Genomic DNA, 22,355 nt, shown 5'->3' with positions numbered 1-22,355 from the left:
GGTATATAGTGATTCTATATCAGCTGTCACTAGCCACATTTCATCAGTCAATTGTATGTTTTGTAAGATCTGTAAGACCTCCATTGTGTCACACACAAAGGATGGCAATGCTGTTAATTACCCCCTCAGTCTCATGTCCACATATCTACTTGCATTTTCAGTTATATTTTAATTCCCAGAGACAACAGTCCTTGTGTATTTTTGGCAGAAAATACATAGCTTAAATATTCGGATTGTCTCTGAGTAAATATTTTTTTCCAGTATTTGTTATTACATTGTTTTGCCACGCTTGTTTTATTAAGTTATTGTATTGTATTAGGTATGAACTCTGAGGATTGAAAATTAACTTTTTGTAACATGTGGAATTGGAAAGTTGTTTCAATGCTTCATTAATATACATGTCCTGTGGCCACAGAACAACATTGCCACCCTTGTCTGAATGTTTTATGATATCTTGCCAGGATTCAATCTCTCTTAATGCTTTTGATTCCTGCAGAGTCAAATTAAAATTCCTCTTAGTAATAGGCATTTGTTCAATCTGTTCACAAGTCATATTAAAGAATACTTGTATTTCAGGGGACATGGACATAGGGAAAATGTATGAAGATTTGGGTTTAATATTTGATTTCGAGGTAGTCATATTTTCAAGATTTTGATCACTTTGACTATCAGTATTCTCATTTACAGGGAGTGCAGAATTATTAGGCAAATGAGTATTTTGACCACATCATCCTCTTTATGCATGTTGTCTTACTCCAAGCTGTATAGGCTCGAAAGCCTACTACCAATTAAGCATATTAGGTGATGTGCATCTCTGTAATGACATCAACACCCTATATCAGGTGTACATAATTATTAGGCATCTTCCTTTCCTTTGGCAAAATGGGTCAAAAGAAGGACTTGACAGGCTCAGAAAAGTAAAAAATAGTGAGATATCTTGCAGAGGGATGCAGCACTCTTACAATTGCAAAGCTTCTGAAGCGTGATCATCGAACAATCAAGCGTTTCATTCAAAATAGTCAACAGGGTCGCAAGAAGCGTGTGGAAAAACCAAGGCGCAAAATAACTGCCCATGAACTGAGAAAAGTCAAGCATGCAGCTGCCAAGATGCCACTTGCCACCAGTTTGGCCATATTTCAGAGCTGCAACATCACTGGAGTGCCCAAAAGCACAAGGTGTGCAATACTCAGAGACATGGCCAAGGTAAGAAAGGCTGAAAGACGACCACCACTGAACAAGACACACAAGCTGAAACGTCAAGACCGGGCCAAGAAATATCTCAAGACTGATTTTTCTAAGGTTTTATGGACTGATGAAATGAGAGTGAGTCTTGATGGGCCCGATGGATGGGTCCGTGGCTGGATTGGTAAAGGGCAGAGAGCTCCAGTCCGACTCAGACGCCAGCAAGGTGGAGGTGGAGTACTGGTTTGGGCTGGTATCATCAAAGATGAGCTTGTGGGGCCTTTTCGGGTTGAGGATGGAGTCAAGCTCAACTCCCAGTCCTACTGCCAGTTTCTGGAAGACACCTTCTTCAAGCAGTGGTACAGGAAGAAGTCTGCATCCTTCAAGAAAAACATGATTTTCATGCAGGACAATGCTCCATCACACGCGTCCAAGTACTCCACAGCGCGGCTGGCAAGAAAGGGTATAAAAGAAGAAAATCTAATGACATGGCCTCCTTGTTCACCTGATCTGAACCCCATTGAGAACCTGTGGTCCATCATCAAATGTGAGATTTACAAGGAGGGAAAACAGTACACCTCTCTGAACAGTGTCTGGGAGGCTGTGGTTGCTGCTGCACGCAATGTTGATGGTGAACAGATCAAAACACTGACAGAATCCATGGATGGCAGGCTTTTGAGTGTCCTTGCAAAGAAAGGTGGCTATATTGGTCACTGATTTGTTTTTGTTTTGTTTTTGAATGTCAGAGATGTTGAGATGTTATATTGGTTTCACTGGTAAAAATAAATAATTGAAATGGGTATATATATATTTTTTTGTTAAGTTGCCTAATAATTATGCACAGTAATAGTCACCTGCACACACAGATATCCCCCTAAAATAGCTAAAACTAAAAACAAACTAAAAACTACTTCCAAAAATATTCAGCTTTGATATTAATGAGTTTTTTGGGTTCATTGAGAACATGGTTGTTGTTCAATAATAAAATTAATCCTCAAAAATACAACTTGCCTAATAATTCTGCACTCCCTGTATTAATTACTGCAGTACATTTAATGTTGTTTGTTCATCCTCAGTTAGTGTTATAGGTTGCTCACGAGAATATATTTTTTCAACAACAGTTTTCTTGAAAAGAGGTGAATAACTTTTATTAATTCAAACTTATTCAGTGAATTTACAGGACTAAAAGATAAACCTTTGGATAAAACTGCTTGGTGTTCTGAGCAAAGTACATGATCCGTCAAATTAATCATTCTCAATTGTTCAACCTTATCTGGAGAAAGGGCTCAATTTTCGTGGTCTGTCTCGTTGGACCTGAGTATTTCCACTTGTTCCCTGGTGTGGTATGTTGCCCCTGGGTGTTTGTATGTGTTAATGGGGTTGCAGTTGGGGGGGGAGGGGTTATGGATAAAAAAGGAGTAGATTGTACTGTGCTGTGGACTTTAGGTCTAGTTGAGTTTGGTATTTCAACAGCAGAAGTGCTAGGTGTTTCTGATTCCCAATCTGATACTCATCCAATAAGCTTGATCAGTTTATGTTGAAACTAAATACCAACACCAAAAACATAAAACTAATACAAATAGCTGATCAACAAAAGATATGTTTCCTGGATTTAATAATATATATATATATATATATATATATATATATATATATATATATATATATATATATATATATATATATATAATTTCCTAATGGTTTCATCAATACAACCATCTACCGCAAGGAAACAGTGACCATCACGATGTTGCATAATTTTAATGGGGAATTTTTGCGCCTGAGATGCAATTGCTCAAACAAGAAAATATATCAAGAAGAATGCAATGACCTGATGCATAGACTGATCACAAGAGGATATAGCAAATAGAGCAAAATATAAAGCATTACACATTAAAAGAGAACAACTACTACTCCCAAGAGGTAAAACACACAAAGAAGCATACCCTAATTAATAACTACCTACAATCCCCAAATGACACAAGTAATTAAGATCATAAATAACTGTAAAATATTATAGAATGATCAAACATTAAATCATGTAATAGGGGCCAGAATCTCTGTAGGATATTAAAGACCTATCAGTCTGAAAGACAAACTAGTCACTTTGCATGCACTACAAGAAAAAAAGGACACTGACCCAGGCATGTATCCCTGTGGAACATGCTCTGCCTGCAGATATGCGTTGAAAATTTAAAAATATCACTGATAAAACAGGAAAGAACCTTACTTTACTGTCTCACTTCTCCTGTAGAACCATAGGGGTGGTATATGCACTGTACTGTTCATGCAAAATGACCTATGTCGGCATGGCGACACGATAAGTAAGAGTCCATATTCTTGAACATGCTAATAACATAAAAAATGCCACCAGAGATGAACTGAATGGTAAAAAATTGACATATGTTGCCAAACATTTTCAACAACATTACAATAGCAGCACAACATGTCTGAAATATACTGTCATCCAAAAAGTCTCACTTGGTATTAAGGGTGGCAATGTGGAAAAGTCATTGTTAAAAATGGAGTGCAGATTTGTATTGAATTCTATAAAACCACATGGTTGGAATGACTATAATAACTTTTGTGTTTATTTATAGTTTTCTATATTCATCAGTAACTCACCATCATTGATATTACACATTTATTAAATTCATATTTCACATTTTTTATGCAAATTCACTTTCATTGTTATAATATTAATAAAATAATATATATATATCACTTACATATTTTATCACATCCATCCCCCTTTTTTCCTTTTCATTTGACTTGAGTTCATTTGCACTTATGCATAATTTATTATTTTGGACATCACTTTCGATTATTATTATTATATATTTTTCCGCTAACACTATATTAATCTGATTATATACTTTATATAGTCTCCTTTAAAATCAATTAATATTTTCACCAGTCACTGTATATCCATTTTTCATGTTATGGTAATATCGCACACGAGATCCATCTCCTAATATGCAGCACATTTGATATAGAATAACTGTATGTTACAGTGGTATATAGCACAATGCATATTATAGCTATTGGATTTGATATGAACGATCATCAGTATAACTAACATAACAAATGGAAGTTAGGAAATTCCATTATTACTATACTGCCTGCTATTATAACATACCATAAAAACTTTGGTAAACTGTAAACCAGATAATTGTGATAATGATGACGACACAATATTAGACATTTGCAACTACTAATAAGGTTACTACTTAACAGATCATATCCATATCTCTGAACGTTTTTATAACTGCAAATGATATGTCTCAAATCATGTTATGTATACAATATAACCATTTGTAGCAATCAAACACCATATTTGTCTCATATGTGAAATAAAAACAATGATCATCCAATCAACTTAGACCAAGATACCTCATCGAGTTAGGATTGGTCTATATGTGATGAAACATTCAGTATCGCCCCCTAACAAATCATTACTCACCGGATTGACCAGGAACATAAAATGACAACAATTTCTAGCCAATCATTATAGAAGAAGAAATCCACTCGGCACCAATGACAATTTGGGGAGGGATTTGATTACACTTAAATATCTTGAAACAGCGGTGGGCCGCACCCCCTCTAAGGAAGCATTCTTGTGAAACGTGTGTCTGGGGTCACTAGGAGAAGCCTTATCACTCAATTTTTAACTTGCTTACCTGATGATGATGTAATATATATAGTTACATATGCAGTTGATACACAGCAGTTCAGATATTCTCTGTAAAATTACAATTAAAGTAGCTCCTGGATTGAAAAGGCTTAGTCAATATTTATTTTTTGTCTGCTGAAGTACTCTCAATATCTATCTTATTGACATAGTTACAGTTCTGGTGGATTATTCAGGTTCAAGTGTTTTTAAGTTTACGATGCTGGTATGAATGGTTTTGTTTATACATAATAAAGATTTGGTATGAATGTGTTCTCATTAGTAGCAATATACTATCACTGTTGATATCTTTGCAAAACAGTAATTCTCTAACCTACTAACCCAGGGGAGAGCAATCTTTTTTCAGTTGTATGCTCTTTTACAATTACATGATAATTGTGCCTTTCTTTTGCTTACACCCTGGGGCATAAAACCTTGAAATTAATTTAACTAATACCTTATATTACTAATATATTTACTACCAGGTTTTTATGCAGATTACCTTACTGCTTCCCCCATCCTTTGTTCTCTTTCTGTTTACCAACGACAGAAAGTCTTTTACCATACAGCTAAATCCTCAATATATAAAAATGTACTTTCTTTATTTCTGTCATTGTATTACCATATCACATGTCACGTTCTGTTTTTTGACAATAGAACAAACAAATAGGACAATTGTTTTCTTTTTATTTAGGTTGAAATAAGGCAAACAAACTTCTTGAGATGAAAATAAATAATAGTTACAATACAATAACAAAATACAATCTTAGAGCCTTTCAGTGAACACAAGGGGCCACTTTATGACCTCATATAAAACATAGAAAAGGCAGAAGGCTCCTTGGACTATAGAAGACCACTCATGGATCTTGCCTGATAAACCTCAGTTTTATAGTAGAATATTTGAACAAATAAGGCAATTGTATATTAGAATACTGGAACAAGTAAGGTAAAATAATGTTGCTATTACACACCATAATAAAAAAAAATTCTGTGCTGACCAACCTGGAAAAAAATAATAATCTCAGGCCATTTTCTGAAACATAGTTAAAGCATAAGTGGTAGATGTATTACTCAACAGTGATATGTAGCATCCCCCTTAGAGCCTGCTAGGGAAGCATCATTTTTTGTCTTTATAGTAATTAAACAAACTAGCCTTTGTAAATCATTTATAAACTGTACTTGGTTACGTAGCTTATATATCTGTTAAAAAGTTAAAAATAAATAAAGGGGTCTATCACTTAGCTACAGTAGGTCACCGACTAACTAAGATCTAATAGCAATTCCCATCTGGAGTGGAAGGACTAAGAATGTGTATAGGGTGTTGCTGCTACGTACTATGAGAAGACTATAATTGTGCTCTCTCAAATCACCTGCTTACTGAATACTTATATTATAGAGGCTGGATTAATCAGCACAATAAAGGGGCATACTTATGATAAAAGCCGCCAAGTTATTTTAGATACCTCAAATTGGAATGTAGGTCTGCAAAGGCAGTATCATTGAAAGTGCTTACATACTCGGCTTTAACATAAACTAAGCATTGTTCCAGGTCTCCTACAGGTTTTAAAGGCTAGTTATGTAGCTATGCACATAGTGCACCGCCCCAACCGCAGACAGCGCACTACCACGCAGTGATTTTATGATAACAGTAGGATAAGTATTGAGAAAACACATACCTTGAGGTTCACTTAGCCTATGGGAAGTAACATACAGTACAGTACCTGCCTTAATAAACTTTAATGTAATGCTGTCATTTGCTAACTATCGGGGGAAAGATAATGCTAACTATGTAGTAAGGGAGTCCCCCATCATGCTATTTTTATAAGACTCTGCAAGGAGAAAGTATAATTGTTGCTTAAGATAGCAAGTTGCAACCAATTAGGGTTTTGTGAAAGAGTCTCTATGTCAAGATAAGCATGCTATGTGGAACTTAGGAATGAACTTAGGGCGCCTCATGTGTGTATCAGTATATATATAAAAAAAAAATATAGGATTAAGCCAAATGGGTACTCACATTAGGACAAAGTACACATATGTACTCATAGATGCAGGCTGGTAACTCAAGGTGTACTGGCAAACCCTTAAAAGCACACATCAAGGCTGCTCTCCTCCTCACTGATAAATCCAGAGCTGAATTAAAAACACAGAGAACAAGAGGGGTTGTAATGCAACGTGTTTCTCAGCCCCAGCATGGGCTGTTTCATCAGGCATACTGAACCTTCTAACTGACTATCCATTTAAACTGAACTAAAACCAATGAAAAAAAGGGACACTCCCCTGGGGCTGTGTATGTGAGTACACAGTAATAATTGATTAATTGAAGAAACTTTACATAATTTAAAAAAGTAATGGTCATGCTAAAAAAACATTATACATCCAAAAATAGCATTAGAAATGTAATATTATAAAATTTTAGAATGATACATTGTACCTTCATAAAAAACAAAAAAGAAAGAAAAAAATATATGTATATACATAAAATGATACTATTAGATGGTTCTAATTGATTGGTAACAGAGAATATATCAACATATTGCCTTATCAACATTTCATATAGTGAGGAGGTGTAATGTCAGAGCAATGTTAGCTCTTTTTTAATATTAGGAATGAGTAGTTTTTCACTTTAAACTGTGGCTCGCTGGCATCAATAGGGTGTCTCTGTTGTTTAACCACTGGGAGCGGATATTGAGAGGGTCACTCCTATACTGATAATTAGAGTTAACTCTTTTTACGATATAACACAAACGAATGACCTCCTGATATCCCAGTGAATTATGTATTAACTAATATGAGTGTAACCCACAAAGGGCTTGGTACGTGTGGGACTAGGTCAGTAAATGTTTATGGTAAAACTATACCGTCGGTGATATCATAATTATACTGTGAACAAAACAGACAATTTAAACAGCATATAATAACAACTCATAAGTGCTTTAAACTGTCTACTTCAATAGTTTACTGAAACACTCGTAGCGGTATTATTGCAACAATATCATTGTCACTCATAAAACTCTAAAAAATAAAAAAATAATATTCGAGCTACTATCGTTGCATAATTCCACATTTAGGTACCGATAGTGACACTACTTAGGCAACATTATTAACGCTTAAAAACCTAAGGTATTCATTATAAAGTAATATGAATATTACCCACACTATAACTGCAATACAATTTAAGTAAGTGTGTTAAAGTATTTAAATTATCTACACTATTTATATTAATACCTTATTGTGGCAAGTTAATTAGTATATGAGCCACTATTATTGCAGAATCCAACACTGAGGTACTCATATTAATACTACTAAAGCAATACTATTAATGTTGAAAGAACTCAAATTAATCATTAACAATTCACTCCCGCTGTTGCATAATATTATACTCTGGTACATGCAGCGACTCTATTACAGCTATACTATTACTACTTACTAAGTGTAGTGTTTTATTAATTATTATTGCTGCATAAGGCAACATCTGTGTATTGTGAGTGACATCACTATCTCCTACAAAGGATAAAACTGATACTGATACCAAGGAATTTTGCTATATGAGAAAATACGTTGGTACAAGGAGCATTACTACTGTAACTTAATCAGTGAAATCAATCACCATAACTAACAATCAGCTAGATTTAGAGTTTTGTCGGTAAGGACCCGCGTAGCTAACGCCGGCTTTTTTCTGTCCGCACCATAAAAATAACTCTGGTATTGAGAGTCCACATAAAGGCTGCGTTAGGCTCCAAAAAAGGAGCGTAGAGCATATTTAACGCAGCTTCAACTCTCGATACCAGAGGTGCTTACGGACGCGGCCAGCCTAAAAAACGTGCTCGTGCACGATTCCCCCATAGGAAACAATGGGGCTGTTTGAGCTGAAAAAAACCTAACACCTGCAAAAAAGCCGCGTTCAGCTCCTAACTCAGCCCCATTGTTTGCTATGGGGAAACACTTCCTACGTCTGCACCTAACACCCTAACCCTGACCCCTGCATATTATTTTTAACCCCTAATCTGCCGCTCCGTAAACCGCCGCTACTTACATTATCCTTATGTACCCCTAATCTGCTGCCCCTAACACCGCCGACCCCTATATTATATTTATTAACCCCTAATCTGCCCCCCACAACGTCGCCTCCACCTGCCTACACTTATTAACCCCTAATCTGCCGACCGGACCGCACCGCTATCATAATAACGTTATTAACCCCTAATCCGCCTCACTAACCCTATAATAAATAGTATTAACCCCTAATCTGCCCTCCCTAACATCGCCGACACCTAACTTCAATTATTAACCCCTAATCTGCCGACTGGAGCTCACCGCTATTCTAATAAATGTATTAACCCCTAAAGCTAAGTCTAACCCTAACACTAACACCCCCCTAAGTTAAATATAATTTTAATCTAACGAAATTAATTAACTCTTATTAAATAAATTATTCCTATTTAAAGATAAATACTTACCTGTAAAATAAATCCTAATATAGCTACAATATAAATTATAATTATATTATAGCTATTTTAGGATTAATATTTATTTAACAGGTAACTTTGTATTTATTTTAACCAGATACAATAGCTATTAAATAGTTAAGAACTATTTAATAGCTAAAATAGTTAAAATAATTACAAAATTACCTGTAAAATAAATCCTAACCTAAGTTACAATTAAACCTAACACTACACTATCAATAAATTAATTAAATAAAATACCTATAATTACCTACAATTAAACCTAACACTACACTATCAATAAATAAATTAAATACAATACCTACAAATAACTACAATGAAATAAACTATCTAAAGTACAAAAAATAAAAAAGAACTGTTACAAAAAATAAAAAAATATTTACAAACGTAAGAAAAATATTACAACAATTTTAAACTAATTACACTTACTCTAAGCCCCCTAATAAAATAACAAAGCCCCCAAAATAAAAAATGCCCTACCCTATTCTAAATTACTAAAGTTCAAAGCTCTTTTACCTTACCAGCCCTGAACAGGGCCCTTTGCGGGGCATGCCCCAAGAAGTTCAGCTCTTTGTCTGTAAAAAAAAACATACAATACCCCCCCCCAACATTACAACCCACCACCCACATACCCCTAATCTAACCCAAACCCCCCTTAAATAAACCTAACACTAAGCCCCTGAAGACCTTCCTACCTTATCTTCACCATTCCAGGTTCACCGATCGATCCAGAAGAGCTCCTCCGATGTCCTGATCCAAGCCCAAGCGGGGGGCTGAAGAGGTCCATGATCTGGCTGAAGTCATCATCCAAGCGGGAGCTGAAGAGGTCCATGATCCGGCTGAAGTCTTCATCAAAGCGGGAGCTGAAGAGGTCCATGATCCGGATGAAGTCTTCTATCAACGGCATCTTCAATCTTCTTTCTTCGGGAGCCATCATCTTCCATCCGACGCGGAACATCCTCTTCTCCCGACGCCTACTAGCCGAATGACGGTTCCTTTAAATGACGTCATCCAAGATGGCGTCCCTCGAATTCCGATTGGCTGATAGGATTCTATCAGCCAATCGGAATTAAGGTAGGAATATTCTGATTGGCTGATGGAATCAGCCAATCAGAATTAAGTTCAATCCGATTGGCTGATCCAATCAGCAAATCGGATTGAACTTGATTCTGATTGGCTGATTCCATCAGCCAATCAGAATATTCCTACCTTAATTCCGATTGGCTGATAGAATCCTATCAGCCAATCGGAATTCGAGGGACGCCATCTTGGATGACGTCATTTAAAGGAACCGTCATTCGTCGTTCAGTCGTCGGCCAGGATGGATGTTCCGCGTCGGAGGTCTTCAAGATCCTGCCGCTCCGCTCCGAATGGATGACGATAGAAGATCCCGCTTGTATGAAGACTTCAATCGGATGGAAGACCTCTTCTGCCCCGCTTGGATGAAGACTTCTACCGGATGGAGGACCTCTTCTTGCTCCGCTTGGATGAAGAATTTCGCTCGGCTGGGTGAAGACGACTCAAGGTAGGGAGATCTTCAGGGGCTTAGTGTTAGGTTTATTTAAGGGGGGTTTGGGTGGTGGGTTGTAATGTTGGGGGGGTATTGTATGTTTTTTTTTTACAGGCAAAAGAGCTGAACTTCTTGGGGCATGCCCCGCAAAGGGCCCTGTTCAGGGCTGGTAAGGTAAAAGAGCTTTGAACTTTAGTAATCTAGAATAGGGTAGGGCATTTTTTTATTTTGGGGGGCTTTGTTATTTTATTAGGGGGCTTAGAGTAGGTGTAATTAGTTTAAAATTAATGTAATATTTTTCTTATGTTTGTAAATATTTTTTTACTTTTTGTAACTTAGTTCTTTTTTATTTTTTGTACTTTAGTTAGTTTATTTCATTGTAGTTATTTGTTGGTATTGTATTTAATTAATTTATTGATAATGTAGTGTTAGGTTTAATTGTAGGTAATTGTAGGTATTTTATTTAATTAATTTATTGATAGTGTAGAGTTAGGTTTAATTGTAACTTAGGTTAGGATTTATTTTACAGGTAAATTTGTAATTATTTTAACTATTTTAGCTATTAAATAGTTCTTAACTATTTAATAGCTATTGTACCTGGTTAAAATAAATACAAAGTTACCTGTAAAATAAATATTAATCCTAAAATAGCTATAATATAATTATAATTTATATTGTAGCTAAATTAGGATTTATTTTACAGGTAAGTATTTAGCTTTAAATAGGAATAATTTATTTAATAAGAGTTAATTAATTTTGTTAGATTAAAATTATATTTAATTTAGGGGGTGTTAGTGTTAGGGTTAGACTTAGCTTTAGGAGTTAATACATTTATTAGAATAGCGGTGAGCTCCAGTCGGCAGATTAGGGGTTAATGTTTGAGTTAGGTGTCAGCGATGTTAGGGAGGGCAGATTGGGGTTAATACTATTTATTATAGGGTTAGTGAGGCGGATTAGGGGTTAATAACTTTATAATAATAGCGGTGCGGTCCGCTCGGCAGATTAGGGGTTAATAAGTGTAGGCAGGTGGAGGCGACGTTGAGGGGGGCAGATTAGGGGTTAATAAATATAATATAGGGGTCGGCGGTGTTAGGGGCAGCAGATTAGGGGTACATAAGTATAACGTAGGTGGTGGCGCTTTGCGGTCGGCAGATTAGGGTTTAATTATTGTAGGTAGCTGGCGGCGACGTTGTGGGGGGCAGGTTAAGGGTTAATAAATATAATATAGGGGTCAGCGGTGTTAGGGGCAGCAGATTAGGGGTACATAAGTATAACATAGGTGGTGGTCGGCAGATTAGGGGTTAAAAAAATTTAATCGAGTGGCGGCGATGTGGGGGGACCTCGGTTTAGGGGTACATAGGTAGTTTATGGATGTTAGTGTACTTTAGAGTACAGTAGTTAAGAGCTTTATGAACCGGCGTTAGCCCAGAAAGCTCTTAACTACTGACTTTTTTCTGCGGCTGGAGTTTTGTCGTTAGAGTTCTAACGCTCACTTCAGCCAAGACTCTAAATACCGGAGTTAGAAAGATCCCATTGAAAAGATAGGATACGCAATTTACGTAAGGGGATCTGCGGTATGGAAAAGTCGCGGCTGAAAAGTGAGCGTTAGACTCTTTTTTTAATAACTCCAAATACCGGAGGTAGCCTAAAACCAGCGTTAGGAGCCTCTAACGCTGGTTTTCACGGCTACCGCCAAACTCCAAATCTAGGCCAATGTTACTACACAATGATACACTGTGGCATCTGCAGTGATACTATTGTAGCAAAATCCCTGTTGCTTGTATCAACAAAGTTACCTATTACATTTACCATATAAACAATAAATATATCATAAAATAATATACACACTATTGTCTTGACGTAACAGTGCACAGTATTAAGTACCTTTTCAATACTGGGAACATATATAGTAGATTGCATTCAAATTTGAAACAAGAATATTTCTGACAGTACATAATAAAAAAAAGGGTTACCATTAATGCGAATCTAGTTCAGATCCAACGATTATATACCATTGTAATATTACTTATGGAACACTTCAGTTTATGAAAACTAATTTGTATTGAATACTAATCTCTATAATATTGATTCCTTAGTGATCTAATAGCGAATTAATCCAGTTGAACTTTACACAGGTCTGCTTACACTAGATAGACTGTATTTAGATACCAGATATACACATTATTTTATATGTGACTGTTACTTTAAATTAATTATAAACTCATATCTGGTATTAAAGCAATACTTAAACTAGTGCACCAAACCAGTATTAAACCAACTGGTTATCTCACCTATTATTTAGATAATTACTGTGCGCAGTAACACATAATTAGTTGCAACAAGAGGCAATCCTTCACCCTTGTGTCTTATACTAATCTGCATAACATTAACCTAGCTTTAATTAATCAAGCCCCTGTGCCACAGTGATCTGTGTATAGATTAGACTGTAATATAATTGTCTGGGCTACTATACCCCAAAGGCCTATTTATACTATACTTTCTGTATATTCATGAATCTATACATGACTACTCTATCCTAGGTTTTTAATTGTATATGTTTCCCCCTTCTCCCTTGATTTTATAATAATTAATAAAAGTTAAGTTTTATAATCAGGAATTAGGTTAAGACAGTGAGTGGTATATCCGCATTCTTTTGTGGAAGTGATTTTATCACCTCCACTTTCAGTGTTAATGCAACTTTTGTGCGGTAGCACCCCTCCCTTTAACATTATAGAAATATTTTACAATATCTAATTGTGAACAACCACAGCGTATATATTGGGGAGTGTGTCCAAGTGTAGTGCCATTGCCCAAACCTGTATCTAATAATTTCATATAGTGAACCTTCAGTATATACTTAATCACAACTTTAGAACATAAGGTACATACCCTTATATGATTCAATCCTATATATATTAGTCATAGTTTAAAACGCATGATACATGCTCTTATGAGATTCAATCCTAATCATTTATCCAGCTGGAGGGGATTGTATATTTTAGGATTTGTATACAATGAATACAACACCTCTCAAGCTCTAAAGCAAACAATTTATTGATCCTGACAGTCATATGCTATTAAATTAAATTAAAGTATCCTCATTTTCTTTAGGTGGAGACGATTAAAATAGAGTAAAATACTTATTTTAAAAAAATATATGAAGAACGACTAAGAGTATGGACTAATACATGTATCTAAGAGAAGCTTGTGTGGATGCAGAGTACCTGAAGTGCGGATCGAGAGCCTTAAGCAGAAAACAGTGGTTTGTTTGAGATTCAATATACTCTGAATCATTGTGCCATGTTAGCTATATGCTGCCAGCTATGTAATGTTTTAAAGGTATAGCTAAGCAGTGTGCTGAGTCTGATGGGCGTGCGGCGAAATTCCGCCAATAGGTAGATATTTCTTGACCTGATCGCTAAACAACCAATCATGCATAGCATGACCATTACTTTTGCTAAATTATGTAAAGTGTCTGTTGTTGTCAATTAATCAATTATTACTGTGTACTCACATACACACCCCCAGGGGAGTGTCCTTTTTTTTTCATTGGTTTTAGTTCAGTTTAAATGGATAGTCAGTTAGAAGGTTCATATGCCTGATGAAACAGCCCATGCTGGGGCTGAGACACGTGTTGCATTACAACCCATTGCTTGATTTTATGTTTTTAAAATTTGTTCTTAATAAATTTACTTGTCTTATACAAGCCTGGGTTTACCTTCTCTTATAGCAGCTTATACTGCTTTAACTGACTTTCCACCCATTGCTAAGGATAGCAGCATCCCTCTGCTTCAACCTATCTACATCTGGAGAGGGTCAGCTGGTAGACCCCGAGTTACCAGCCTGCATCAAGTAGTACAATAGTGTACTTGGATTAAATGTGAGTACCAACTTGGCTCTATATATGTTTCATCACCTGATCTGCATATTGATACGCACACGAGGCGCCCCTCTTGTTCTCTGTGTTTCTATGTGGAACTTCATACCCATACAGGCAAGAGTTCCATTATGGAGAGAGAATAAAACCTATATTAACTTAGGAGTAAGACAACAGGGTCAAAGGACCGCTAAGAAATTTAAAATGTATCTCATATTAATATTTTAAAAAGTTGAGTATTTAGCATGGTTCTGTTTACTTCCTGTAAGTCACAAATTTAACCAACTCCGGTGCGGGTCCCCCTGAGAGAGTAAATTTTACCAGTCAAATGAAGGATCGCCAAGAGTCTTAACCGTAAGTATGTGATGGCAGAAGGACAGCGTCCCTGCTCATGGATAATCTCCCAATTAAACAACAGCAGATCTGTGTACAGTGAGCGATCTTTGAAAGCTGCAAATTCACTAAGAAGCATTCTGTTTGTGATAATGTGTCTCCTTGGACTTGGGGTAAAATTCTCAGCAGGGGCTCTCTTGCGTATGTTTTCCCAAGTAAGTAGAGAGGCTGATTGGGTCGCCGCAGAGTCATTTTTACTGATCCATACACAAGCTGCACTGCTGACGGTAGCCCATTCGGTTTTTACAGCCGTGATCACCTCTTCACCTGTCACAGGCCTAATGATAGCAAATGCCTTATCCTTTTCATAGTTGACCAGGATAGTTATATAGCGCTGGGGCCCAAGAGCGCTACTGCTTAGGTGCATTGCCAAAATAGGCTTGGTTGGAGTTGTTTGATGGGGTGTTTTTAGAACTCCAGGCTTAAATTCTACGTTCAGTGTTTCTTCTAGGGCAGCATGATGGTCCGAGAGAAAATTGTGCAGCATTTCTGAAATGGTAACGGCACTCTCCATGTCCATATTGGTCTTCTATGGAAATCTTTGTCAGCACATTGAATAGGATATTGTGGATGCACTCACAGTGCTAGCTAACGACAGGAGCTGAAAAGCGTCCTGCCGGGGCAGTATCTCACGTGGCTGATCTTGTAGGCCACAGCTTCAAAGTAACCTCGGGCTCTGAAGCCAGCAGCGATCCTGGCAAAATTGATCTCGATGGATAGGTTTTCTTCAGTATATTTTAAATATGCCAATCTCTGTGCTATATGCTTCTTATAAAGGGTGATATCTTATAGATTACACAGAAAAGTCATGGCCGCTGCCTGGAAGTTCCCCCCAAAAAGAACAAATTAATAAAAATACTGATAATTGCAGGTCAGCGTGACAAATAATCACAAAAAATGTAACCATTTCAAATTTCTATCCTTGTTGCAAATTAATACAGCCATGAAGGGGTAACATATTTAGGGAACAAAGGGAGCTATGCTAGATTAGTAGAAGAGTGTGTAGCTAGAGAGGGCAGAAGGGACAGGTTTTGGTACAGAGGAATCTGAAAGTTGTGGAATATTGAAGTGACTTTAAGCATTCCTGAAGAATTCCAAATTGCCATTTTCTGCAGTGCCCCACACACCCACCCCATATTAACTTTGCAACTGAAGTGAAACTTTCTAATTTACTCCTATTATCAATTTGTTCTCTTGCTATCTTTATTTGAAAAAGAAAGTCGAGAACCCTGGACAGCACTTGTTTATTGTTGGATGAATTTATCCACCAATCAGCAAGAACAACCAAGGTTGTTCCTCAAAAATGGGCCAGCATCTAAACTTACATTCTTGCTTTTCAAATAAAGATACTAAGAGAATGAAGAACATTTGATAATAGGAGTAAATCAGAAAGTTGCTTAAAATTGCATGCTCTATCTGAATCACAAAAGAAAAAAATTGGGTTCATTGTCCCTTTAATAAAGAATTGTGTATTATGATTAGGGTGAATATACTGTATGTACAGGAGTTATTAGGATTAGGCTGGTAACCTCCTCTGTCCTATTCATAACACAGTATTCTGCCTACCTGAGCCATCCATTCATCTGACAGCTAAAGTAAACAACAGGTTCAAAATCTCCATAAAACATTTGCCTTATTCCTACATTATTTAAGAACATGTACTGAACTCTCTGTGAGCATGTGATAAATGTAAAAGCATGTGCATGATTTTTATGGTTTTCAGACTTGTTTTTACTTTAAAGGTCACTTGCATTATTACAACTATTTGTTCTTTTACCTTCAAAATATGTTTGTAGTGCCTCTTATGAAAGGATGAAGGATGAAACAGTAGTCAGTCAATAGTGCTTGCTTCCTGGGTGCATAAATACTGGCTAAATATAATAGACAACCTCCTCTAGTATTATATACACTATAATAATTTTGTTGAAAGTTAAATCCTGAGTTATAAAATTTTAACAAATTTGTTTTTTAATTTATGCCTTGTAGATGCTTTTTAGATTGTTTTGGTAAAAAAAAAATATTAACAGTTGTTGAGAAATAAAGGTTTACAGTCACTTATTTTGATATTTCAAGCATGCTCAGTAAAAGCAAAAAGCTGACAGAATTAATGAAGACATGCTTGGTATGTGTGTTTGGCTGCAGAGGTTGTGGAGTTTTAGTCCCACATATTGGTCTGTACCTGAAAACATGCAACAGTTTCCTCTATAATGTGTATGTGTGTGTAGAGATACATAGTGTAGGAGCCTTGTCCCTCTAATTTCTATGAGGAATAACCATATTGGAAAAATGGGATTGGCCATTATTTTAAATTTTTTAGATCGGAGAATAAGAAGCAATTTAGGTGTCTGAGTACTTACAGCACCTGAGGCCTGTAACTCCTCTCCCCGTGAGTGTCACTCCAGCATGCTATAGCAAGGTGCTGGAAACAACAGCTGAAGGGGTATGTATGTGGCTCAAGTTGTCTTTTGATGTAGGTGCTGTGAGGCCAGGATAGAGATGTTAAAGCAGAACTCTCAGCTCATGCGTTCACTTCCTTCCTTGGCCAGCTTTACCTGCTCTGAATATACATTTTTTTTCCATCTGCCGAAATCTTATTCACAGATTGACAATTTGTTTGTGGGTCAAACTACTTACAATCTCAGACTCTGAAATTATGAGCACCATGTGGTCTGACCACACGATTGTGGCTATAGACACACATTAACCTGCTACGTCATTAACACCCTTTTTTGGAGGTTGGATGACTCCATCATCAACAACCCCCCTTTACTAAAGAAGATCACTCTCACCTTGAGGACATTTGTAAATATTAGTCAAATCTCTATCGATAATTTTATTACTATTTATTATGGAATGCTCGGAGGAGAGCTAATCAGTGAGTGATCCTTAAAAAGCAGCATGCCACTTAATGCACAACACTTATCTCTACCTTGTGTTAAGTAGAAGATAACAGCTCATTTGACTTGACCCATCTAACTTGACATTAGCCAGCAACTTACAAAAGGATAGACCAAATCTGAACACTTAGCTTCAACAAGACACACACAGAAAGGCTCTTTACCTCAACAAGATATAGTTTTAAGGGGAAACTAAATTGGCCCATTACTTGCTAGGTCCCTTAAACAAAAGGCCTATAATTGATACCTATCTAAAAATGATCTCCCCTTACAGTGAAGAACTACATACCAGTGCTGCTATTGAAAATTCATTCAGAGATTCTATGAATAACTTTACTAACTACCTTGCTTACTCCTCTTCTAAAGACCCACTAGTAAATGAGTATATCCGTTAGGCAGATCTTCTAACGGGAGTATGTTAATATTCCTTTATTCAAAACTGTTTTAAAAATAGCTATCTTGTAAAATATTGTTTTATTAAAACAAATGTTAAAGCTCAAAGTAGTATAAAATTGCACTTTTTACATTTGTTTTATTAAACCAACATTCTACAAGATAGCTGTTGTTCCGGCTGTTTTGAATTAAGAAAAATTCTTCACATACCTCTGAGTACTTTTCATTTAATGCACATTCCTTGTTCGATTGCACTGCACTATTTTAGTTGTTTTCTTTCTGAGATGCTGTGAAAAACAGTGTAACCAAGAAGAACTACCTTTGAGATAAAGAAATTGACTTACCATGAAAAGGAGGACAGCACCACCAAATTGCCTATTGTTTGTTTTAGAGAGTGGAGGAGAGACTGAGGCTGACAGCATCCAGCTGAAAAAAGGGAAGATGTTGATTTTTTTTTAATTTTTTTTTTTAAGTCTTTGCATTCTGTATCATAATATTTTTTTTATTACAATCTTACTAGGATAAGTCAGTCACAATAAACTAACCGGTTTACTTTCAAAATCAAGTGATGACCTCCCATTTGGGTGAAGCCCAGTTCCTAATGTATTTACCAATAAAAATGACAAAACTTTGAAAGCAATCTTAGCTCCTCACCTCTTTATCGATTTTCCAGGAAATTGATCAGAGCCTTTCACATTTTGGGTTTTGTCCCAGCATGCTTACCAGAATTTTACTCATGCTGATCAGTCAAGGTCAAAGCAAATGGTATATTCTCGAGAAGCTTCATGATCTCAAATAATAGGAGGCAGGCCTGTCTCTTCACCCCCTTATTATTCATACTAACCATGACAACTATGGCAGCACATGTCAAGCAAAATCTTGAGGTGCAAGGATTTCAGTTAGGCCCTAAAGAATACAAGTTAACTCTTTTTTTGCAGATTATGTTTTGGTCTCTTTGACCTTCCCCGGTCCTCTTTGCAAATTCTAAAGACAGCATTTGATAGAATTGGTAACCTATCCAATTTTTAGGAAATTGTCAAAAATCTGAAATCTTGAATGTAAACCTTTATACGCTATTGGAGTTTTAGGTATTATTTGCCTATATAAATTGCAAGAATCTCACATTAAATACCTGGGTCTAGTTTTGACAGCTTATACCTTCAGATTATTCTACTTAAGTTATAAAACATCTTTGACTGGAGTTAAGAAAAATCTTGAGCAGTGGAAAGAAAACTGCTTTCCTTGTGGGGCCAGATACAGTCCATAACCATTCTCCTGCATATCCTCTATACAATGCAGGAGGCATCTATTTAAGTCCAAACACAATTTATATCTCATTTTCAGGCATTATTAAACAGATTTATCTGAGTTAGGATCAAAACTACTATAAACAAAGCTACAATATATGAGGCATTCGGGGAAATTTGTTTGCAGGTGCCCCTGACTACTAATAAGCTCTTACCTTATAAAAAGGTGCTTGACTGACATAATCTCTAAAGCATGGGTCTCTATTGATTCCAATCTCTTTAAAACAAACAATTAGGCCCCTGAAATAAGCAATTATCTCCTATACCAAGATATCTTAGTGAGTTGGGATGAGCTAATAAAATACACTCCAGGCATTCCAGCCCATGTGCTCCCCTTTCTCCCATTCCTATCAATGTGGAATGTCAAGGACTGTAGGAGACAGGGAGACATAGGGGCTAAAATACCAGTCTAGTTGGGGGGGCGGATTTCAGCCTCAAAACCTCCTAAAAATATAGTGGGTTATCCTGTGCTGTATAGCCATTACCAAGTTGGACATTCTAGTCTATACAAAGGCAGATCTTGCACTCTTGGAAGTTGATGCGTAAGTGGTAGGGATGGGGAATTTTTCGCAACATTCGAAAAACGGCACGAATTTTAACACATTCATTCATTCGAATAGAATTTCGAATGTTTACGTAACATTCTAACATTCAATTTTCAAATGTTTGATTTCGAATTTTACGATTACATTCGAAAATATTCTTTTCGAAAAATTCGAATTTAGATTGTAATAGCATTTCTAATGCTTTTTCTTTAAATGTTATATTCAAATTATGCAATATACGAATTTGAAAAATTCGAATTTAGATTGTAATAGTATTTCTAATGCTTTTTCTTTAAATGTAATATTCGAATTATGCAATACGTGTATTTGAATTCGAAAAATTCGAATTTAGATTGTAATAGTATTTCTAATGCTTTTTCTTTAAATGTAATATTCGAATTATGCAATATTCAAATTCGAAAAAATCGAATTTATATTCGAATTCGAAAAATTCGTATTTATATGTTTGTAATAGTATTTCTAATGCTTTCTTTAAATGTAATATTCGAATTATGCAATATTCTATATGGAAACATTCAAAATGATATATTTGTATCTATTATGTATCAATTTACTAGATTCCCGCCCTACCACATAAACTATTGAACTTCTGAATAGTATTTGTTAAATAGAATGTTAAATTCAAAATTTCGAATGTGGACATTCGATATAATTATAAACATTCGAATTCGAAAATGACATTCGAAAACTGTAAATAACATTCCATTTTTGAATTTTTAAGAATATTCGTTCTTATCGACATTCGGATTTAGAATTCGAATTTCGGTAATAACATTCGTTCTACATTCGAAAATTTACACATTCGCCCATCACTAGAAAGTGGCCTATAACGTTTCTTAAGCTGACTGAAGAATTTTCCTAACTTGCAGCCTGCTATTATATTATATATTTTTCTCTTTCTCTTATATTATATATTTTCACTCTCTCTCTTATATTATATATTTTCTCTCTCATATTATATATATTTTCTCTCTCTCATATTATATATTCTCTCTCTCTCATATTATATATTCTCTCTCTCATATTATATATTCTCTCTCTCATATTATATATTCTCTCTCTCATATTATATATTCTCTCTCTCATATTATATATTCTCTCTCTCTAATATTATTTATTTTCTCTCTCTATTATATATATTCTCTCTCTCATATTATATATTCTCTCTCTCTTATATTATTTATTTTCTCTCTCTATTATATATTTTCTCTCTCTCTAATATTATATATATTCTCTCTCTCTCTCTCTGTGTCTTTTTAAAGCAAAACTGGGGGAAGTCAGTTACATTTGGCACCAAAGGATCAAGTCCATGACCACGCAAGGTCTCCCCCTTCCTGGGACCCTAAACCAGCACTGACACAATGCATACTTCCAAACAAACCAACTGGGAACCTCCCAGGGTGACACAGGCTTTTGTAACCTCCCCTATGTAAATACAAAACACAGATATGGACCGCATTCACAGACTGGACTGGGTGCACATCTTAAGCCACAGCAAAATCCACAGCCCTGAACACTGACAGACAGCTGTATATATATATATATATACTGAGCATGTTGCAGGGTCATAGTATGTGTGTACCCTGTCCGGTCTGAGAGTGCAGTCCCCTTCCGTGTTTTATATATTTTTTTATTAGATATTTTTTATGTGAAGAACATTAGAATGTAAAGGATTTGTATTCGAAACACATTAAAAAATGATAATGCATATTTTAAGGTATTTGATAGGCTCCAAAGTGTGTGTATGTATATATAATAAATATGTGTGTGTATATATATATATATATATATATATACACACACACACACAGCTGTCTGTCAGTGTTCAGGGCTGTGGATTTTGCTGCATATAACAAACCCCCCCTTTTTCTTTTCTTTTCTCCTCCCTATAGTTGACTACTTTGATATATATTTTGATACATACTGTATATAATAATAATTTTGATACTATTAAGTATGTTTAACAGAATGACAGTTTTTTACAACAGCAATATATCATATGGTAATATACCTTTAAATGTAAATTGACTCAGGTGTTTTCTTTAGCCAATTAGGGACACCTTTGTCTTAAATAGAGGTCTGTGTGCAGACTGT

This window comes from Bombina bombina, chromosome 1 (assembly GCF_027579735.1).
Source record: "Bombina bombina isolate aBomBom1 chromosome 1, aBomBom1.pri, whole genome shotgun sequence".
NCBI classification, from domain to species: Eukaryota; Metazoa; Chordata; class Amphibia; order Anura; family Bombinatoridae; genus Bombina; species Bombina bombina.
Note: the sequence above shows the minus strand (reverse complement) of the source record.